Source organism: Triticum dicoccoides, chromosome 2A, assembly GCF_002162155.2.
Source record: "Triticum dicoccoides isolate Atlit2015 ecotype Zavitan chromosome 2A, WEW_v2.0, whole genome shotgun sequence".
NCBI lineage: Eukaryota > Viridiplantae > Streptophyta > Magnoliopsida > Poales > Poaceae > Triticum > Triticum dicoccoides.
This window is the reverse complement of record NC_041382.1, coordinates 168,893,900-168,915,613: the sequence shown is the minus strand read 5'-3', so window position 1 is coordinate 168,915,613 and position 21,714 is coordinate 168,893,900. Positions and strand designations below refer to the sequence as shown.

Here is a 21,714-nt window from a genome sequence, read left to right as displayed (position 1 = left end):
TTTGCACGAGAGCCGTGTTGACAAACTACCGGATCTCTCTCCGGCCACGGACTCCGAACCGCCTGCGCCCGTTCGTAGCGAATCCGATTGGGCTCCGATCATGGATTTTACCTCCGCGATTATTTTTCAGCACTCGCCCATTCGCGACATACTGAACTCGTTAAGGTCTCTCTCCTTGTCAGGAGTATCCTGGCCGAACTATGTCCGACAGGATTGGGATGCGGACGACGAAGAAATTCGCGGCCCGCCCACCACCTACTTAGTAGCCACTGTTGATGACTTAACCGACATGCTCGACTTTGACTACGAAGACATCGACGGTATGGACGACGATTGAGGAGACGAATAGGAACCACTGCCCACAGGGCACTGGACGCCCACTTCATCACATGACGTATACATGGTGGACACACCAAAATAAAACGACCATGAGGAACAGAAGGACGCAATGAAGGGTTGTCCCCTCGAGAAACAGTCAAAGCGGCGGCGTAAGCGCCGCTCCAAATCCCACCTCGGCAGAAACAACGATCATACAGACCCAACGTTAGAGCAGGGTGAACCATCGCCGAACCACGGCAACACGAAGAATCAAACCGAACAACCCGATTCTGTCAAAGATAACAGTCCGGATGACATCACATCGGACAGACACCCGGAGCAACAGAATGTCCGTCAAAGGCTCGTTGCCACCGCGAGGAGTCTAAAAAAGCAGAAGCAAAGGCTCAAGGCCGCGCAAGACAGACTTAAAATCAGATGGAGTAAAGTACTCAATACAGCAGCGAAGTACGGCGGTAATTGCCCCACCAAGAGCTACCCGAAGCGGAAGTTTCTACCTGAATTCAATGAGGAGGCCTTAGATCCCCCGCAACCAAAAATTAAAACAGCCACCCGGCCGGATAGACGACTTCACGGCCAACATAGAGCGGCAAACAACGCCGCACATAAGACAATACGCGATCCACGCGAGGGCTCGCATCAAAAGGACGGCGCAACCAGATCCATCTATGGACCATGCAAGCGTGCTCCAGCATACGATGCAACACAACAAACATCCGAACAAGACGGTAAACCCAGATACAGGGGTGTCGCACACCCCCGATGTTTCACCGATGAGGTGCTGGATGTTACGTCTTGAGCTTGCGTTGGTTTTCCCTGAAGAGGAAGGGATGATGCAGTAGAGTAGCATAAGTATTTCCCTCAGTTTTTGAGAACCAAGGTATCAATCCAGTAGGAGGCCATGCTCAAGTCCCTTGTACCTGCACAAAACGAAAGCTACTCGCAACCAACGCGATTAGGGGTTGTCAATCCCTTCACGGTCACTTACAAGAGTGAGATATGATAGATATAATATTTTTGGTATTTTTGGTATAGAGATGCAAAGTAAAAAGTAAAGGCAAAGTAAAAAAGCAAAGCAAGATTAAAGTGATGGAGATTGATATGATGAGAATAGACCCGGGGGCCATAGGTTTCACTAGTGGCTTCTCTCAAGAGCATAAGTATTCTATGGTGGGTGAACAAATTACTGTTGAGCAATTGACAGAATAGAGTATAGTTATGAGAATATCTAGACATGATCATGTATATAGGCATCACGTCCGTGACAATAGACCGAAACGATTCTGCATCTACTACTATTACTCCACTCATCGACCGCTATCCAGCATGCATCTAGAGTATTAAGTTAAGAACAGAGTAACGCCTTAAGCAAGATGACATGATGTAGAGAGATAAATTCATGCAATATGAAATAAACCCCATCTTGTTATCCTTGATGGCAACGATGCAATACGTGCCTTGCTGCCCCTTCTGTCACTGGGAAAGGACACCGCAGGATCGAACCCAAAGCTAAGCACTTCTCCCATGGCAAGAACTACCAATCTAGTTGGCCAAACCAAACGGATAATTCGAAGAGACTTGCAAAGATAACCAATCATACATAAAAGAATTCAGAGAAGATTCAAATATTATTCATAGATAGACTTGATCATAAACCCACAATTCATCGGTCTCAACAAACACACCACAAAAAGAAGATTACATCGAATAGATCTCCACAAGAGAGGGGGAGAACTTTGTATTGAGATCCAAAAAGAGAGAAGAATCCATCTAGCTACTAACTATGGACCTGAAGGTCTGAGGTACACTACTCACACTTCATCGGAGGGGCTATGATGATGTAGAAGCCCTCCGTGATGACGGCCCTCTTTGGTGGAGCTCCGGAATAGGCCCCAAGATGGGATCTCGTGGATACAGAAAGTTGCGGCGGTGGAATTTGGTTTTTGGCTCCTCTTCTGTTCGTTTGGGGGTACGTATGTATATATAGGAGGAAGGAGTACATCGGTGGAGCTCTGAGGGGCCCATGAGGCAGGGGGCGTGCCCTGGGGGGGCACCCCCACCCTCGTGACCGCCTCTCTGATGCCTTAGCGTAGGGTCCAAGTCTCCTGGATCACGTTCAGTGAGAAAATCACGTTCCCGAAGGTTTCATTCCATTTGGACTCCGTTTGATATTCCGTTTCTTCGAAACACTGAAATAGGCAAAAAAACAGCAATACTGGGTTGGGCCTCCGGTTAATAGGTTAGTCCCAAAAATAATATAAAAGTGGAAAATAAAGCCCAATATAGTCCAAAACAGTAGATAATATAGCATGGAGCAATCAAAAATTATAGATACGTTGGAAACGTATCAGGCATCCCCAAGCTTAATTCCTGCTCGTCCTCGAGTATGTAAATGATAAAAAGAGAATTTTTGATGCGGAGTGCTACTTGGCATAATTTCAATGCAAATCTTCTTAATTGTGATATGAATATTCAGATTTGAAAGATTCAAGACAAAAGTTTATATTGACATAAAAATAATAATACTTCAAGCATACTAACAAAGGAATTATGTCTTCTCAAAATATCATGGCCAAAGAAAGTTATCCATATAAAATCATATAGTCTGGCTATGCTCTATCTTCACCACACAAAGTATTTAAATCATGCACAACCCCGATGACAAGCCAAGCAATTGTTTCATACTCTAACTTTTTCAAAACGTTTTTAATCTTCACGCAATACATGAGCGTGAGCCATGGATATAGCACTATAGGTGGAATAGAATGGTGGTTGTGGAGAAGACAAAAAGAGGAAGATAGTCTCACATCAACTAGGCATATCAACGGGCTATGGAGATGCCCATCAATAGATATCAATGTGAGTGAGTAGGGATTGCCATGCAACGGATGCACTAGAGCTATAAGTATATGAAAGCTCAAAAAGAAACTAAGTGGGTGTGCATCCAACTTGCTTTCTCATGAAGACCTAGGGTAAATTGAGTAAGCCCATCATTGGAATATACAAGCCAAGTTCTATAATGTAAAATTCCCACTAGTATATGAAAGTGATAACATGAGAAACTCTCTACTATGAAGATCATGGTGCTACTTTGAAGCACAAGTGTGGTAAAAGGATAGTAACATTGTCCCTTCTCTCTTTTTCTCTCTTTTTTTTATTTGGGCCTTTTCTCTTTTTTTTATGGCCTCATTTTTATTTGGGCTTCTTTTGGCCTCTCTTTTTTTCGTCCGGAGTCTCATCCCGACTTGTGGGGGAATCATAGTCTCCATCATTCTTTCCTCACTTGGGACAATGCTCTAAAAATGATGATCATCACACTTTTATTTTTCTTACAACTCAACAATTAAAACTCGATACTTAGAACAAAATATGACTCTATATGAATGCCTCCGGCGGTATACCGGGATATACAATATGACAATGATGAATGTGTCATGATAAACGGAACGGTGGAAAGTTGCATGGCAATATATCTCATAATGGCTATGGGAATGCCATAATAGGTAGGTATGATGGCTGTTTTGAGGAAGGTATATGGTAGGTGTATGATACCGGCGAAAAGTGCGCGGTATTAGAGAGGCTAGCAAACGTGGAAGGGTGAGAGTGCGTATAATCCATGGACTCAATATTAGTCATAAAGAACTCATATACTTATTGCAAAAATCTAGAAGTTATCAAAGCAAAGTATTACGTGCATGCTCCTAGGGGGATAGATTGGTAGGAAAAGACCATCGCTCGTCCCCGACCGCCACTCATAAGGAAGACAACCAATAAATAAATCATGCTCCGACTTCATCACATAACGGTTCACCATACGTGCATGCTACGGAAACCACAAACTTTAACACAAGTATTCTTTAAATTCACAACTACTCAACTAGCATGACTTTAATATTATCACCTCCATATCCCAAAACAATTATCATGCTTCAATATTTTCTTAGTATTCAACACACTCAAAAGAAAGTTTCACAAATCTTGAATACCAAGCATATTATTATTAAGCAAATTACCATGCTATTAAGAGACTCTCAAAATAATTTAAGTGAAGCATGAGAGATCAATAGTTTCTTTAAAACAAATCCACCACCGTGCTCTAAAAGATCTAAGTGAAGCACATAGAGCAAAATTATAACGCTCAAAAGATATAAGTGAAGCACATAGAGCAAACCTACATAGCTCAAAAGATATAAGTGAAGCACATAGAGTAAAACTACATAACTCAAAAGATATAAGTGAAGCACATAGAGTATTCTATCAAATTTTAATTCATGTATGGCTCTCTCAAAAGGTGTGTACAGCAAGGATGATTTTGGCATACTAAGACACAAAGACAAAAATAATACAAGACGCTCCAAGCAAAACACATATCATGTTGGTGAATAAAAATATAGCTCCAAATAAATTACCGATGGACGTGGACGAAAGAGGGAATGCCTTCCGGGCCATCCCCAAGCTTTGACTTTTTGGTGTCCTTGTATTATCTAGGGGGTGCCATGGGCATCCCCAATCTTAGGCTCTTTCCACTCCTTGTTCCATAATCCATCACAAGAATTCACCCAAAACTTGAAAACTTCACAACACAAAACTTAAAGTAGAAAACTCGTGAGCACCGTTAGCGAAAGAAAACAAAAGACCACTTCAAGGTACTGTAATGAACTCATTATTTATTTATATTGGTGTTAAACCTACTGTATTCCAACTTCTCTATGGATTATAAACTATTTTACTAGCCATAGATTCATCAAAATAACCAAACAACACACGAAAAACAGAATCTGTCAAAAACAGAACAGACTGTAGTAATCTGTAGCTAGCGCAAGATCTGGAACCCCAAAAATTCTAAAATAAATTGCTGGACGTGACGAATTTATCAATTAATCATCTGCAAAAATAATTAACTAAATAGCACTCTTCAAATAAAAATGATAGCAGTTCTCGTGAGCGCTAAAGTTTCTGTTTTTTACAGCAAGTTCAACAAGACTTTCCCCAAGTCTTCCCAACGGTTCTACTTGGCACAAACACTAATTAAACACAAAAAACACAACCAAAACAGAGGCTAAATAATTTATTTATTACTAAGCAGGAGAAAAAAGAAAGGAATAAAAATAAAATTGGGTTGCCTCCCAACAAGCGCTATCGTTTAACGCCCCTAGCTAGGCATAAAAGCGAGGACAGCTCTAGGTATTGTCATCTTTGGTAGGCAATCCATTAGTGGCTCTCATGATAGTTTCATATGGCAATTTTATTTCTTTCTTGGAAAGTGTTCCATGCCCTTTTTTAATGGAAATTGAAATCTAATATTCCCTTCCTTCATATCAATAATCGCACCAACCGTTCTAAGGAAAGGTCTACCAAGAATAATAGGGCAAGAAGGATTGCAATCTATATCAAGAACAATGAAATATACGGGCACATAATTCCTATTTGCAACAATAAGAACATCATTAATCCTTCCCATAGGTTTCTTAATAGTAGAATCTGCAAGATGCAAGTTTAGAGAGCAATCATCAAAATTACGGAAATCTAGCAAATCACACAAAGTTTTGGGGATAGTGGAAACACTAGCACCCAAATCACACAAAGTATAAAACTCATGATCTTTAATTTTAATTTTAATAGTTGGTTCCCACTCATCATAGGGTTTTCTAGGGATAGAAACTTTCAACTCAAGTTTTTCTTCATAAGATTGCATCAAGGCATCAACAATATGTTTGGTGAAGGCTTTATGTTGAATATAAGCATGTGGAGAATTTAGCATGGATTGCAACAAGGAAATACAATCAATTAAAGAGCAGCTTTCATAATTAAATTCCTTGAAATCCAATATAGTGGGTTTAGCAACATCTAGATTTTTATTTCTTTCAATCCCACTTTCATCAATTTCATCATAAAGATCTAAATACTCCGAATTTTTAGAACGCCTTCTAGGTAAAGGAAGATCATATTCAGTTTCATCAAGATTCATATTGCAAAACAAAGATTTAATATGAGACACATCAATAACTTTTAGATCTACATCTTGATTTTCATAGGAATTGGAAGAACACGCTTTAATAAAGGCATCTTTGGAAGCACGCATCCTAGCGGTTCTTTCCTTGCACTCATCAATGGAAATTCTCATGGCTTTGAGAGACTCATTGATATCATGCTTAGGAGGAATAGATCTACGCTTTAAAGAATCAATCTCAAGGGAAATTCTATCAACGTTTCTAGCCAAATCATCAACTTTAAGCAATTTCTCTTCAAGCAAAGCATTAAAATTATTTTGTGAATTCATAAACTCTTTAACACTATTCTCAAATTCAGAGGGCATCTTATTATAATTTCCATAAGAGTTGTTGTAGGAATTCCCATAATTATTAGAAGGATTACTAGGATATGGAATAGGATTAAAATTCCCTCTATAAGCGTTGTTACCAAAATTATTCCTACCAACAAAATTCACATCCATAGATTCATTGTTATTCTCAATCAAAGTAGACAAATGCATATCATCAGGATCAGAAGAAACACTCTTAGTAGCAAATAATTTCATAAGTTCATCCATCTTTCCACTCAAAACATTGATTTGTTCTATCACATGCACTTTTTTATTAGAAGATCTTTCAGTATGCCATTGAGAATAATTAACCATAATATTATCTAGGAGTTTAGTAGCATCTCCTAAAGTGATTTCCATAAAAGTGCCTCCCGTGGCCGAATCTAAAAGATTTCTGGAAGCAAAATTCAATCCGGCATAAATTTTTTGTATAATCATCCACAAATTCAAACCATGAGTAGGGCAATTATGTATCATTAATTTCATTCTCTCCCAAGCTTGTGCAACATGTTCATGATCAAGTTGCTTAAAGTTCATAATATCGTTTCTAAGAGAGATGATCTTAGCGGGAGGGAAATACTTCGAGATAAAAGCATCTTTGCACTTGTTCCAAGAATCAATACTATTTTTAGGCAAAGACGAAAACCAAGCTTTAGCACGATCTCTAAGAGAAAAAGGAAATAGCTTCAATTTAACGACATCATTATCAACATCTTTTTTCTTTTGCATATCACATAAATCAACGAAGCTATTCAGATGAGTAGCGGCATCTTCACTAGGAAGGCCGGCGAATTGATCTTTCATAACAAGATTCAACAAAGCAGTATTAATTTCACAAGATTCAGCATTGGTAAGAGGAGCAATCGGAGTGCTAATAAAATCATTGTTGTTGGTATTGGTGAAGTCACACAATTTAGTATTATCTTGAGCCATCGCGACAAACAAGCAAACTAGCACACGAGTAGACAAGAGCAAACGGGCAAAAGAGGCAAATAGAGAGGGAGGATAGAGAGAGAGAGAGAGGGCGAATAAAATGGCAAGGGTGAAGAGGGGGAGAGGAAAACGAGAGGCAAATGGCAAATAATGAAATGCGAGAGATAGGGATTGTGATGGGTACTTGGTATGTTGACTTTTTGCGTAGACTCCCCGGCAACGGCGCCAGAAATCTTTCTTGCTACGTCTTGAGCTTGCGTTGGTTTTCCCCAAAGAGGAAGGGATGATGCAGCAGAGTAGCGTAAGTATTTCCCTCAGTTTTTGAGAACCAAGGTATCAATCCAGTAGGAGGCCACGCTCAAGTCCCTCGTACCTGCACAAAACGATAGCTACTCGCAACCAACACGATTAGGGGTTGTCAATCCCGTCACGGTCACTTACGAGAGTGAGATCTGATAGATATAATATTTTTGGTATTTTTGGTATAGAGATGCAAAGTAAAAAGTAAAGGCAAAGTAAAAAAGCAAAGCAAGATTAAAGTGATGGAGATTGATATGATGAGAATAGACCCGGGGGCCATAGGTTTCACTAGTGGCTTCTCTCAAGAGCATAAGTATTCTACGGTGGGTGAACAAATTACTGTTGAGCACTTGACAGAATTGAGCATAGTTATGAGAATATCTAGGCATGATCATGTATATAGGCATCACGTCCGTGACAAGTAGACCGAAACGATTCTGCATCTACTACTATTACTCCACTCATCGACCGCTATCCAGCATGCATCTAGAGTATTAAGTTAAAAACAGAGTAACACCTTAAGCAAGATGACATGATGTAGAGAGATAAATTCATGCAATATGAAATAAACCCCATCTTGTTATCCTCGATGGCAACGATGCAATACGTGCCTTGCTGCCCCTTCTGTCACTGGGAAAGGACACTGCAAGATCGAACCCAAAGCTAAGCACTTCTCCCATGGCAAGAACTACCAATCTAGTTGGCCAAACCAAACGGATAATTCGAAGAGACTTGCAAAGATAACCAATCATACATAAAAGAATTTAGAGAAGATTCAAATATTATTCATAGATAGACTTTATCATAAACCCACAATTCATCGGTCTCAACAAACACACCGCAAAAATAAGATTACATCGAATAGATCTCCACAAGAGAGGGGGGGGACTTTGTATTGAGATCCAAAAAGAGAGAAGAAGCCATCCAGCTACTAACTATGGACCCGAAGGTCTGAGGTAAACTACTCACACTTCATCGGAGGGGCTATGATGATGTAGAAGCCCTCCGTGATGACGGCCCTCTCCGGCGGAGCTCCGGAACAGGCCCCAAGATGAGATCTCGTGGATACAGAAAGTTGCGGCGGTGGAATTAGGTTTTTGGCTCCTCTTCTGTTCGTTTGGGGTACGTAGGTATATATAGGAGGAAGGAGTACGTCGGTGGAGCTCCGAGGGGCCCACAAGGCAGGGGGCGCGCCCTAGGGGGCGCCCCCCACCCTCGTGACCGCCTCTCTGATGCCTTGGCGTAGGGTCCAAGTCTCCTGGATCATGTTGGGTGAGAAAATCACGTTCTCGAAGGTTTCATTCCATTTGGACTCCGTTTGATATTCCGTTTCTTCGAAACACTGAAATAGGCAAAAAACAACAATTCTGGGATGGGCCTCCAGTTAATAGGTTAGTCCCAAAAATAATATAAAAGTGGAAAATAAAGCCCAATATAGTCGAAAACAGTAGATAATATAGCATGGAGCAATCAAAAGTTATAGATACGTTGGAAACGTATCACTGGACCATGAATTCCCAGAGGGATTCAAACCTGTAAACATAGAGGCATACGACGGAACAACAGACCCTGGGGTCTGGATTGAGGACTATATCCTCCATATCCATATGGCTCGAGGAGATGATCTCCACGCCATCAAGTACTTACCCCTCAAGCTCAAAGGGCCAGCTCGGCACTGGGTTAAAAGCCTCCCCGAAAACTCCATTGGAAGCTGGGAAGAGCTCGAAGATACTTTTCAAGCAAATTTTCAAGGGACTTATGTCCGACCTCCGGATGCGGATGATTTGAGTCATATAACTCAACAGCCCGGAGAGTCAGCTCGAAAGCTTTGGAATAGGTTTCTTACTAAAAAGAACCTAATAGTGGACTGTCCGAACGCTGAAGCCTTGGCATCTTTTAAGCATAGCGTCCGTGACGAATGGCTTGCCAGACACCTCGGCCAAGAAAAGCCGAGAACAATGGCAGCATTAACAAGCCTCATGACCCGCTTTTGCGCGGGTGAGGATAGCTGGCTGGCCAGATGCAGCACCAGCGACCCAAGTACATTCGAAGTTAGAGATGAAAACGGGAAATCACGACGCAGCAAAAATAATAAGCGCCGGAATAAAGAAGATGGCCCGAAGAGCACGGCAGTAAACACCGGATTCAGAAGCTCTCGGCTAGGTCAGGAAAAGCCGCCCCCTAAAGGCGCCAGAGATGAACTGTCCAGCCTGAACAAAATTCTGGACCAAATATGTCAGATCCATAGCACCCCTAGTAAACCCGCTAATCATACCCACAGAGAATGTTGGGTCTTCAAGCAGTCCGGCAAGCTAAACGCCGTACACAAGGGGGGGTACACCAAGCGAAGACGAGGATGAGCCTCTTAAGCAAGACACTAGGGAACAAAAGAAATTTCCACCATAAGTCAAAACAGTAAATGTGTTACACGTGATCAAAGGGAGAAATAAAACGGCACTCCCAAAGAAATATGCCCAAGGGCCTATCACCGCGGAGTCCTGCCACTGGTCGGCTCAACCGATCACTTTCGACCATCGGGATTACTTAGCAAATATCCGGCATGCAGGATGGGTTGCCTTGGTATTAGACCCAATAATTGACGGATACCATTTCACACGAGTCCTGATGGACGGCGGCAGCAGTCTAAACCTGATATATCAGGACACAATCCGCACAATGGGGATAGACCCAACGAAAATTTGCCACAATAATACTACCTTTAAAGGAGTAACGCCAGGCCCAGGGGCTCACTGCACGGTCTCCCTGCTACTAGAAGTTATATTCGGCTTCCCCGATAACTTCCGTAGCGAAAATTTAACCTTCCACATTGCTCCGTTCCAAAGTGTCTATCAAGCACTACTTGCACGTGAAGTTTTCACTCGCTTTAACGCAATACCGCACTACGCTTCCCTCACGCTCAAGATGCCCGGTCCACGTGGCATCATTACAGTAAATGGAAATATGGAGCGATCCCTGCGCGCCGAAGAGAATGCGGCTGCCTGGGAAGCCGCACACTAAAACGGCCTCACCAACTAAAGTATTCGATAGGTCGTCAAGACCACGGACACAGTTAGACGAGTCCGGCGCAGCTGTATGTAATTTGTACAGGTTTGATGGCCACACCCTTATCACAAATACAAGGGGCTCAACGCGCACAGACAAGTGGCAATTTTTACTCATCTTGAACTATACATGGTTTTTTCAAAAAACCTACCTTTTTGCACGACAACTTTTCACCTAAGTTCCTCTCTTTTACAGATGACCACCATGCGACACCCGTCCAAGATACGGCACAACAGAGACATAGGCATAGATGTGCAGCAGGGACCCATTCCAAGGATTCTTTTTAGATTAAGACCCTGCGTCAACCTTTTTTACTGTCTCTTGTTGATACACATCCCTCGGATTCTCAGTACAATTGAGAAGGATGCCGGCATCTTGGCATGTGGCCATGTCAGAATAATGCGCGTACCTGAACACCAGGGGCTTCTTACAAAGGGCACTGATTAGGCCCGGTTCATACCATAAAGACTGAATACCTTAGGGAGTGTTCGGCGTCGCGAGTTTGGCCCTATATGCATCAGCTCCGAATCATGTCTTTGGTCAAATGTTGGGTTTGCCCGGCTCCTATGTTTTGGTACCTTACGTTCCGCTCTATCGGCTAAGGTAGCACTAGGAGAACTACTGCGATTTTGCCCTGGGTCATCCGGACGAGCACCTCAGTAGAGAAAGCCGAAAACTGACTGTCATGATATAGCGTGAGACTGGTCAACCACTCGATGACCTATCGGAATGTTAGAATTCCTCCGCCTTAATGAAGGGCCGTTTCTCGGCCAGGCATGTACGCACCCCGAATTTGGGAGAGTGCGGAGCCACCAGGGGCTATATAGTAGCCCCACCAGCAAACTCCTATGGCTAAGTGAAAGTGTTAAAGCATTATAGTCCGGTTGCCTTGTTCGCTGCACTATCACCTCCTTAATAGGACCAAGACGTTGGGTTAAGTGTGAACACGCGTCTTCTGCGAACACCTCCGCATTATATGCGTGGGGGCTGAAGCCGACGACTGCAATCTTTCAGGTTATACACATGTATACATAAACGGCCACACAGGAGGCATCATATTACTTTCAGGCAAAAGTATAAACACATCCTTAATAAATTTCATAAAAACATTGTGTTTACAATGGGAATACATGTCACTCAAACGTAATATTCTTCGAGCACTGGGCCTCTATCAAACGAGCACCCTCGAGAACCTCTTCGAAATAGTGCTCGGCAGCCACTCGGCCTATGGCCGAACCCTGCGCCGCAACAGTGGTAGCATCCATCTCCGCCCAGTATGCTTTAACACAAGCAAGGGCCATCCGCGAGCCTTCTATGCACGTCGACCTCTTCATCGCATTGATGCACGGCACCGCACCAAGGAACTGCTGCACTAAGCTGAAATAGCTGTTCGGCTTCAGCTTTTCCAGCCACAGCTGATCCACGACAGACCTCATGGTGAGTCCGGACAACCTATTGAGTTCGGCCCATTCGGCTAGCTGATCAGTCAACGGAAGCGGACACTCTGGAACGTTAAATTGCGACCAGAACAGCTTGTCCACTTCACGCTCTGTTTGATCTCGGAAGTATTTGGCCGCATCGACAACGCTCGCCGCCAAGTCCATATATGCGTCTGCCGAACTCCACAGCCGATCCAGAGGGGCATACCGTGGATCTCAGAACTTCCTCCGTAGCATAAAGGGCTTCCCAGCCGCAATATCCCCGGCTTCACGCGGCTCCTCCTTCTTCGCTCTCATAGCAGAGCGGGTGTCTTTGTTCGCCATCGTGGCCTTTTCAAGGCCCGTAGCCTTCGCTCGGTTTTCTTTTTCAAGGAACTGGCAATGGTCGGCAGTGTCTTTTAACTTCACGGCCATCTTGGCCATCTTCTCTTTGCTCTTGCAATGCGCGGCCTTCTCGGCTTTCAACTCTTTGGCCGCCTTCAAAGCGGCCGCGTTACTAATCCTTGCTTGTTCTTTGGCTCGGGCAAGTTCCGCCCGCAGGTTTTCCACGGTGGCAGCTCCATCTGCAGTCACAACATATTAAAGATACTGGCATCATGCTGCTCTTACTATGTGGCATTCACCAGAAAATACCGCTTACCCTATGCCTCGTCAAGCCTCTTGTTAACAAGCTCGATGTTGGCATCCGCCGCATCCAGTTGCCGCTTCAGTTCGGCAAACTTATGAGTCCGGCTAGCCACCGGAGCTCCCACTACCTGCACATTAAAGCGGTATGGTTATTGCCTGGGACTACGATCCTCTGTTTGCCGCCGTTCTCGGCGATAACCAGAGTCTCAGGGGCTACTATCTACACAGGGCACGCCTAAAAATGTGCGGTACCATCACAAATGTACATCATTTTACGTACCTCAAAGCCCATCAGTAGACTCATAAAGGCATCATGCAACCCACTTTCGGCGGATGAAATCCTTTCCATCACCGTACCCATCAATGTACGGTGTTCTTCTGAGATGGCCGCTCGCTCCAATAGCTCTCTCAGTACGTCCAACCGCATACCAAACGGTGCCGGACTCTTCTGTTTGCTCTCTTCGAGAGCCAGACGCTTGGGACTTCGGGTGACTATAGGATTATCTTCTGGCCTCACCGGATCCGGAGAGGCCCTCCATGACGTCACTTCAAGGTCGCCCGCTTCTTGAGCAGAGGAGTCCCGGGGAGGCGTTTCGCTCTCCATCATCTCCGGAAGAAGATCCCCCGAAGATGAGCTCTGCTGAGAAGGGCTAAGATCTGAACCGCAAGATAAATACTTCGGTTATTTTCCTCAGAGGTAAGGTAATATATCTTCACTATTAAAGTACTTTTTAATTACTTACAGCTCGTTAGAGGGCTGATCCCCGCGCAGACTTTGTGCGGCAAGAGCACCCTCCAAGGCAGGACCCTCTGGTGGAGATTTCTTCTCCCGCTTGGAAACCTTGGTTTCCGGATCTTTAGAGGTAGTCCTCTTCCTTCCCCGGGGTGAGAGAATGTCAGATTCCTCCCCTCGGTTATCCTCCCTCACGGAGGCGCTCGTTCCCTCGGTCGGAATAGGTAGCGGTGGAGGACCGCTTTCGCCCTCATTATTCCCCCCCCCCCTTTGTCTTCCTTTGAGGGCTCCGGGCAAGGTGCTAGCTTGAGCATCTTTTCTAGTACCGGATTTTCCAAACCCCCAGGAAGGGGGGCCGAACACCGAATCATCTTCGCCTTTGTTATCCAGTCCTGGTCAAAGAGCGATTTCTCAGAATAACGTCATGATAAATGAAAGACGATGTGTTTGGCTAGAGGATAACTTACTTGGTTGGCGGTGCGGTTGCTGCTCAGGCCCACGTCCTCGGTAGTATCCGGACACTCTATCTGTGGTTCGAAGAATGATCTATACATCTCCTCGTGCGTCAGGCTGAGGAAATTCTAAATAGCGCGTGGTCCTTCTGGGTTGAACTCCCACATGCGAAGAGGCTGGCGTTTGCATGGCTGGATTCGTCGAACCAGCATGACTTGCATTACCATAATCAAACTGAAATCTCCTTCAAAGAGATTTTGAATGTGGCTTTGCAGTACAGGCACGTCCTTTGCGGGACCGCAGCTCAGCCCTCTGCTAATCCATGACATCAGTTATGGTGGAGGGCCTGAGCGAAAAGCAGGGGCAGCCGCCCACTTGGCACTTCTGGGAGAGGTGATGTAAAACCACTCCTGTTGCCATAATCCAGACACCTCTGGAATAGAACCCTTTGGCCATGGAGCTCTGGCGATCCTGCTTATTAATGCGCCTCCGCACGCTACATGCTGCCCCTCGACCATCTTCGGCTTCACGTCAAAGGTCTTGAGCTATAGGCCGAAGTGAGGGGTAATGCGGAGGAGGGCCTCACATACAACAATAAATGATGAGACGTGGAGAAAGGAGTCCGGGGCTAGATCATGGAAATCTAGCCCGTAATAAAACATCAGCCCCCTAACGAAGGGATCCAGAGTGAGGCCTAGACCTCGGAGGAAGTGGGAGATGAACACGACATCTTCGTTGGGTTTAGGAGTAGGGACGACCTGCCCTCGGGCAGGCAGCCGATGCGAAACCTCGGCGGTCAGGTATTTGGCCTCCCTCAACATCTTGATATCTTCTTCTGTAATGGAGGAGGGCATCCACCGGCTTGAAGGCTAGATCCGGAAATGATTGAAGGTCCGGAGCACCTGACGTAGGCTTTGGGTGTTAGAACTCGAGGCGGGGGAAGGATTCGATTGAGCACGGGAGGGAAAGAGTAAAAGCCTTGTCCCTTTATAAAGAGGGTGAATATCAAGCGTCCTCTCTGTAGCCGTTTGGGACTTGCCTATAATCTAGGAGTCCTAGATACGGTTGGGTTACCCATGACCGTATTGATGAGAATCCCGTAATTAGGGGAACACGATCTCTGCTTTGACAAGACGTGTCAAAAAACTGCCTCGCGTTATGTGTGGAGCTGGTTGAAGAAAACGGTTCGAATAATTACCGAGCCATGGAATAATGTCGTGTTGCCAAAACGTGTCAGCATATTAGATTTGTGGAAATGTTATTCTCTCTACGGTGGTATGTGGAAACTTAGTTTGCAGGGTCGGACACTATCCTAGTATTCAAATTCTTCCGTGATGTATTCGGAGGAGGAACCCGCCTTGCAATGCCGAAGACAATACTACGCGCCGGACTCATCGTCATTGAAAGCCTGGTTCAGGGGCTACTGACGGAGTCCTGGATTAGGGGGTCTCTGGACAGCCGGATTATATCCTTTGGCCGGACTATTGGACTATGAAGATACAAGATTGAAGACTTCGTCTCTTGTCCGGATGGGACTCTACTTGGCGTGAAAGGCAAGCTAGGCAATACGGATATGTATATCTCCTCTTTTGTAACCGACCTTGTGTAAACCTAGCCCTCTCCGGTGTCTATATAAACTGGAGGGTTTTAGTCCGTAGGCCAACAGACAATCATACCATAGGCTAGCTTCTAGGGTTTAGCCTCTTTGATCCCGTGGTAGATCTACTCTTGTACTACCCATATCATCAATATTAATCAAGCAGGACGTAGGGTTTTACCTCCATCAAGAGGGCCCAAACCTGGGTAAAACTTCGTGTCCCCTGCCTCCTGTTACCATCCGCCTAGATGCACAGTTCGGGACCCCCTACCCGAGATCCGCCGGTTTTGACAACGACAGGAGGCATACTAATGGCGCACCGTGGGATATACTAATGGCGCACTGCGTGGTGCGCCATTAGTATACCAGATACTAATGGCGCACCTGTGGTGCGCCATTAGTAAAAAATTCTAATGGCGTGATGCTAGTGGCGCACCTGTAGTGCGCCATTAGTAGCCAAAACAGGTGCGCCACCAGCAGGCCTTTTCCTAGTAGTGCATGCCTGTTATTTCTGTTAAAATAGGAGATCATTGTTATCATGGCTTATGTGATATGGGTGCTAGTGCTAGCGCAATACCTTATTCCTTATACAAACAAATTATGCATGATATTGCACCTGCTGAGGTAGAAGATATTGATGTCACAATTAAACTTGCCAATAGAGGTACTATTTCACCAATGGGAATTGTTAGAGATGTTGAAGTCTTGTGTGGGAAAACTAAATATCCTGCTGATTTTCTTGTTCTTGATTCCCCACAAGATAGCTTTTGTCCCATTATATTTGGTAGACCCTTCCTGAGCACTGTTAATGCTACCATAGATTGCAAAAGGGATGTTGTTACTATCGGTTTAGATGATATGACTCATGAATTTAATTTCTCTAAATTTAGTAGACAACATAGTGAAGAAGAATTACCTAGTAAGGATGAAATTATCGGTCTTGCTTCTATTGCCGTACCTCCTAGTGATCCTTTAGAACAATATTTGCTAGACCATGAAAATGACATGTTTATGAATAAAAGAAGGGAAATAGATGAAGTATTCTTTAAACAGGAACCTATTCTGAAACACAATTTGCCTGTTGAAATCCTAGGGGATCCTCCTCTACCCAAGGGTGATCCTGTGTTTGAGCTTAAACCTTTACCTGATACTCTTAAATATGCTTATCTTGATGAGAAAAAGATATATCATGTTATTATTAGTGCTAACCTTTCAGAGCATGAGGAAGAGAGATTATTGAAAACTCTGAAGAAGCACCATGCTACTATTGGCTATACTCTTGATGATCTTAAGGGCATTAGTCCCACTCTATGTCAACATAAAATTAATTTGGAAGAAGATGCTAAACCAGTTCGTGATCATCAACGACGGCTGAATCCTAAAATGAAAGAAGTGGTAAGAAAGGAAATACTAAAGCTCCTTGAGGCAGGTATAATCTATCCCGTTGCTGATAGTCAGTGGGTAAGTCCTGTCCATTGTGTCCCTAAGAAGGGAGGTATCACTGTCGTTCCTAATGATAAAGATGAATTGATTCCTCAAAGAATTATTACAGGTTATAGGATGGTAATTGATTTCCGCAAATTAAATAAGGCTACTAAAAAGGATCATTACCCATTACCTTTTATCGATCAAATGCTAGAAAGATTATCCAAACATACACATTTTTTCTTTCTAGATGGTTATTCTGGTTTCTCTCAAATACCTGTGTCAGCCAAAGATCAATCAAAGACTACTTTTACTTGCCCTTTTGGTACCTTTGCTTATAGACGTATGCCTTTTGGTTTATGTAATGCACCTGCTACCTTTCAAAGATGCATGATGGCTATATTCTCTGACTTTTGTGAAAAGATTTGTGAGGTTTTCATGGACGATTTCTCCGTCTATGGATCTTCTTTTGATGACTGTTTGAGCAACCTTGATCGAGTTTTGCAGAGATGTGAAGAAACTAATCTTGTCTTGAATTGGGAAATGTGCCACTTTATGGTTAATGAAGGTATTGTCTTGGGGAACAAAGTTTCTGAAAGAGGTATTGAGGTTGATAAAGCCAAGGTTGATGCTATTGAGAAGATGCCATGTACCAAGGACATCAAAGGTATAAGAAGTTTTCTTGGCCATGCCGGATTTTATAGGAGGTTCATTAAGGACTTCTCAAAAATTTCCCGGCCTCTGAATAATTTATTACAAAAAGATATACCATTTGTCTTTGATGATGATTGTGTAGAAGCGTTCGAAATACTTAAGAAAGAATTAATCTCTGCACCTATTGTTCAGCCACCTGATTGGAATTTACCCTTTGAAATTATGTTTGATGCTAGTGATTATGCTGTAGGTGCTGTTCTAGGACAAAGAGTTGATAAGAAATTAAATGTTATTCAATATGCTAGTAAAACCCTAGACAATGCTCAAAGAAATTATGCTACTACCGAAAAAGAATTCTTAGCAGTTGTATTTGCTTGTGATAAGGTCAGACCTTATATTGTTGATTCTAAAGTAACTATTCACACTGATCATGCTGCTATTAAATATCTTATGGAAAAGAAGGATGCTAAACCTAGACTTATTAGATGGGTTCTATTGCTACAAGAATTTGACTTACATATCGTTGATAGAAAGGGAGCTGAGAACCCCGTTGTAGACAACTTGTCTAGGTTAGAAAATGTGCTTGATGACCCACTTCCTATTGATGATAGCTTTCCTGATGAGCAATTAAATGTCATAAATGCTTCTCATACTGCTCCATGGTATGTTGATTATGCTAATTACATTGTTGCTAAGTTTATACCACCTAGTTTCACATACCAGCAAAAGAAAAAGTTCTTCTATGATTTGAGGCATTACTTCTGGGATGACCCACATCTTTATAAAGAAGGAGTAGATGGTGTTATTAGACGTTGTGTACCTGAGCATGAACAGGAACAGATCCTACGCAAGTGTCACTCCGAAGCTTATGGAGGACACCATGCTGGAGATAGAACTGCACATAAGGTATTGCAATCTGGTTTTTATTGGCCTACTCTCTTCAAGGATTCCCGTAAGTTTGTCTTATCTGGTGATGAATGTCAAAGAATTGGTAATATTAGTAGACGTCAAGAAATGACTATGAACTATTCACTTGTTATTGAACCATTTGATGTTTGGGGCTTTGACTATATGGGTCCTTTTCCTTCCTCTAATGGATATACACATATTTTAGTTGTTGTTGATTACGTTACTAAGTGGGTAGAAGCTATTCCAACTAGTAGTGCTGATCATAACACTTCTATTAAAATGCTTAAAGAAGTTATTTTTCCAAGATTTGGAGTCCCTAGATATTTAATGACTGGTGGTGGTTCACATTTTATTCATGGTGCTTTCCGTAAAATGCTTGCTAAATATGATGTTAATCATAGAATTGCATCTCCTTATCATCCTCAGTCTAGTGGTCAAGTAGAATTGAGTAATAGAGAGCTCAAATTAATTTTGCAAAAGACTGTTAATAGATCTAGAAAGAATTGGTCCAAGAAACTTGATGATGCATTATGGGCTTATAGAACTGCATATAAAAATCCTATGGGTATGTCTCCGTATAAAATGGTTTATGGAAAAGCATGTCACTTACCCCTTGAACTAGAACACAAGGGATATTGGGCTATTAAAGAGATCAATTATGATTTTAAACTTGCCGGTGAGAAGAGGTTATTTGATATTAGCTCACTCGATGAATGGAGAACCCAAGCCTACGAAAATGCCAAGTTGTTTAAAGAAAAAGTTAAAAGATGGCATGACAAAAGGATACAAAAGCGTGAGTTTAATGTAGGTGATTATGTATTGCTATACAACTCTCGTTTAAGATTTTTTGTAGGAAAACTTCTCTCTAAATGGGAAGGTCCTTACGTTATCGAGGAGGTCTATCGCTTCGGTGCCATAAAAATCAACAACTTCAAAGGCACAAATACGAAGGTGGTGAACGGTCAAAGAATCAAACATTATATCTCCGGTAATCCCATAAATGTTGAAACCAATATTATTGAAACCGTAACCCCGGAGGAATACATAAGGGACACTTTCCGGAACGTTTCAGACTACGAAAAGGAATAGGTATGTGGTACGGTAAGTAAACCAACTCCAAAACAGTTTTTAAGGCAATATTTCTCCGTTTTGAAATATTTAGAAAAATAGAAAAATAAGAAGCAGTCCGGGAAGGACATGAGGGCTCCACGAGGGTGGAGGGCGCGCCCTACCCCCTGGGCGCACCCCCCTACCTCGTGGGCACCTCATGTGCTCTCCGGACTCCGTTTTCGTACACGAAATGTATTTTGGTCAGTAAAAATGCATTATATAATATCCCGGAGGTTTTGACTACTGTATCACGCAAAAATCTCTTGTTCTTGTTTCGAGCTGTTTTTGCCAGGGTTGTCGAAGCTAAGCGTCATGTCGTCTCCCTCCTCCTCCAACAATGAGGGCAACGATGCTTGGCTAATGAAGATAGAGCTGAAGAGAGAAGAACCCATGGAGACCAACAAGGATGAAGGGATCAAGAAGGCCACGGAGGACCAACCTCCGGCAACAGAAGACATCCTTCAACTTGATCACAATCTTCTTACCCCAACTGAGATCGAAGCTTTCAAGATGACCGAGTTAGCTCGTATACAAAATAAGTATCTCACACGTGAAAATATTTTGTTGAAGGAGCATATCATCGCACTCAAAGGCATTATCCGCAAGTTAGAAGACCTCCTACGCTCGATGTGTGACTATCCATCATCAACAACTCCACCTTCTTCATCAACAAAGGAGACATAATCACATGGGTATGGGCACTCCCCTCGGCAACTGCCAAGCTTGGGGGAGCGCCCCGGTATCGTATCACCATCACTTCTACCTTTATTGTTTTTCTTAGTTCGATCCTTTTGGTAATATCTTGCTCTAGTAGAATAAAACTCTTAGTATGATCTAGTTGTGAGTTTTGCTTTATAATCCTTCTATGTAATCGAGTCCGTGAGCTATATAATAAAGATTAGTGTTGAGTCAAGGGCTTGATTATTTTGCCATGATCCTAAGAGAAAGAAAGAGAAAGAAATAAAAAGAAACAAAGAGATCATGTGAATCTTATGGAGAGTCATGAGCTCAGATAGAGAAAGTATGATGAATAAAAGTTGTTGAGGGTTGACAAACATAGTTTTGGTCATCGTTGCAATTAATAGGAAGTAATAAAGAAAGAGAGGTCTTCACATATAAATATACTATCTTGGACATCTTTTATGATTGTGAGCACTCATTAAAATATGACATGCTAAAGAGTTGGCGTTGGACAAGGAAGACAACATAATGGGTTATGTTTTCTTACATCTGAGATAAATTATATTGTCATGGATCATCCAACATGGTTGAGCTTGCCTTTCTCCCTCATGCTAGCCAAATTCATCGCACCAAGTAGAGATACTACTTGTGCTTCCAAATACCCTTAAACCAGTCTTGCCATGAGAGTCCACCATACCTACCTATGGATTGAGTAAGTAAGTTGTCATTGGTGCAAGCAATAAAAATTGCTCTATAAATATGTATGACTTATTAGTGTGGGAGAAATAAGCTTTATACGATCGTGTGATATGGAAGAAATAAAAGCGACAGACTGCATAATAAAGGTCCATATCACAAGTGGCAATATAAAGTGACGTTCTTTCGCATTAAGATTTTGTGCATCCAACTACAAAAGCGCATGACAACCTGTGCTTCCCTCTGCGAAGGGCTTATCTTCTACTTTTATCTCGTACATTGCATAAGAGTCATGGTGATCTTCACCCTTCCTTTTTTATTTTATCCTTTGGCAAGCACAGTATGTTGGAAAGATCCTGGTATATATGGATAATTGGATGTGAGTTTTCATGAACTATTATTGTTGACATTACCCTTGAGGTAAAACATTGGGAGC

At 42.9% G+C, this 21,714-nt stretch overlaps 1 pseudogene; it reads right to left on the bottom strand.

Annotated features, from left to right (window-relative positions):
• The window catches only part of LOC119357760, a 125,169-nt pseudogene that overhangs the window by 100,500 nt on the left and 2,955 nt on the right, over window positions 1-21,714 (bottom strand).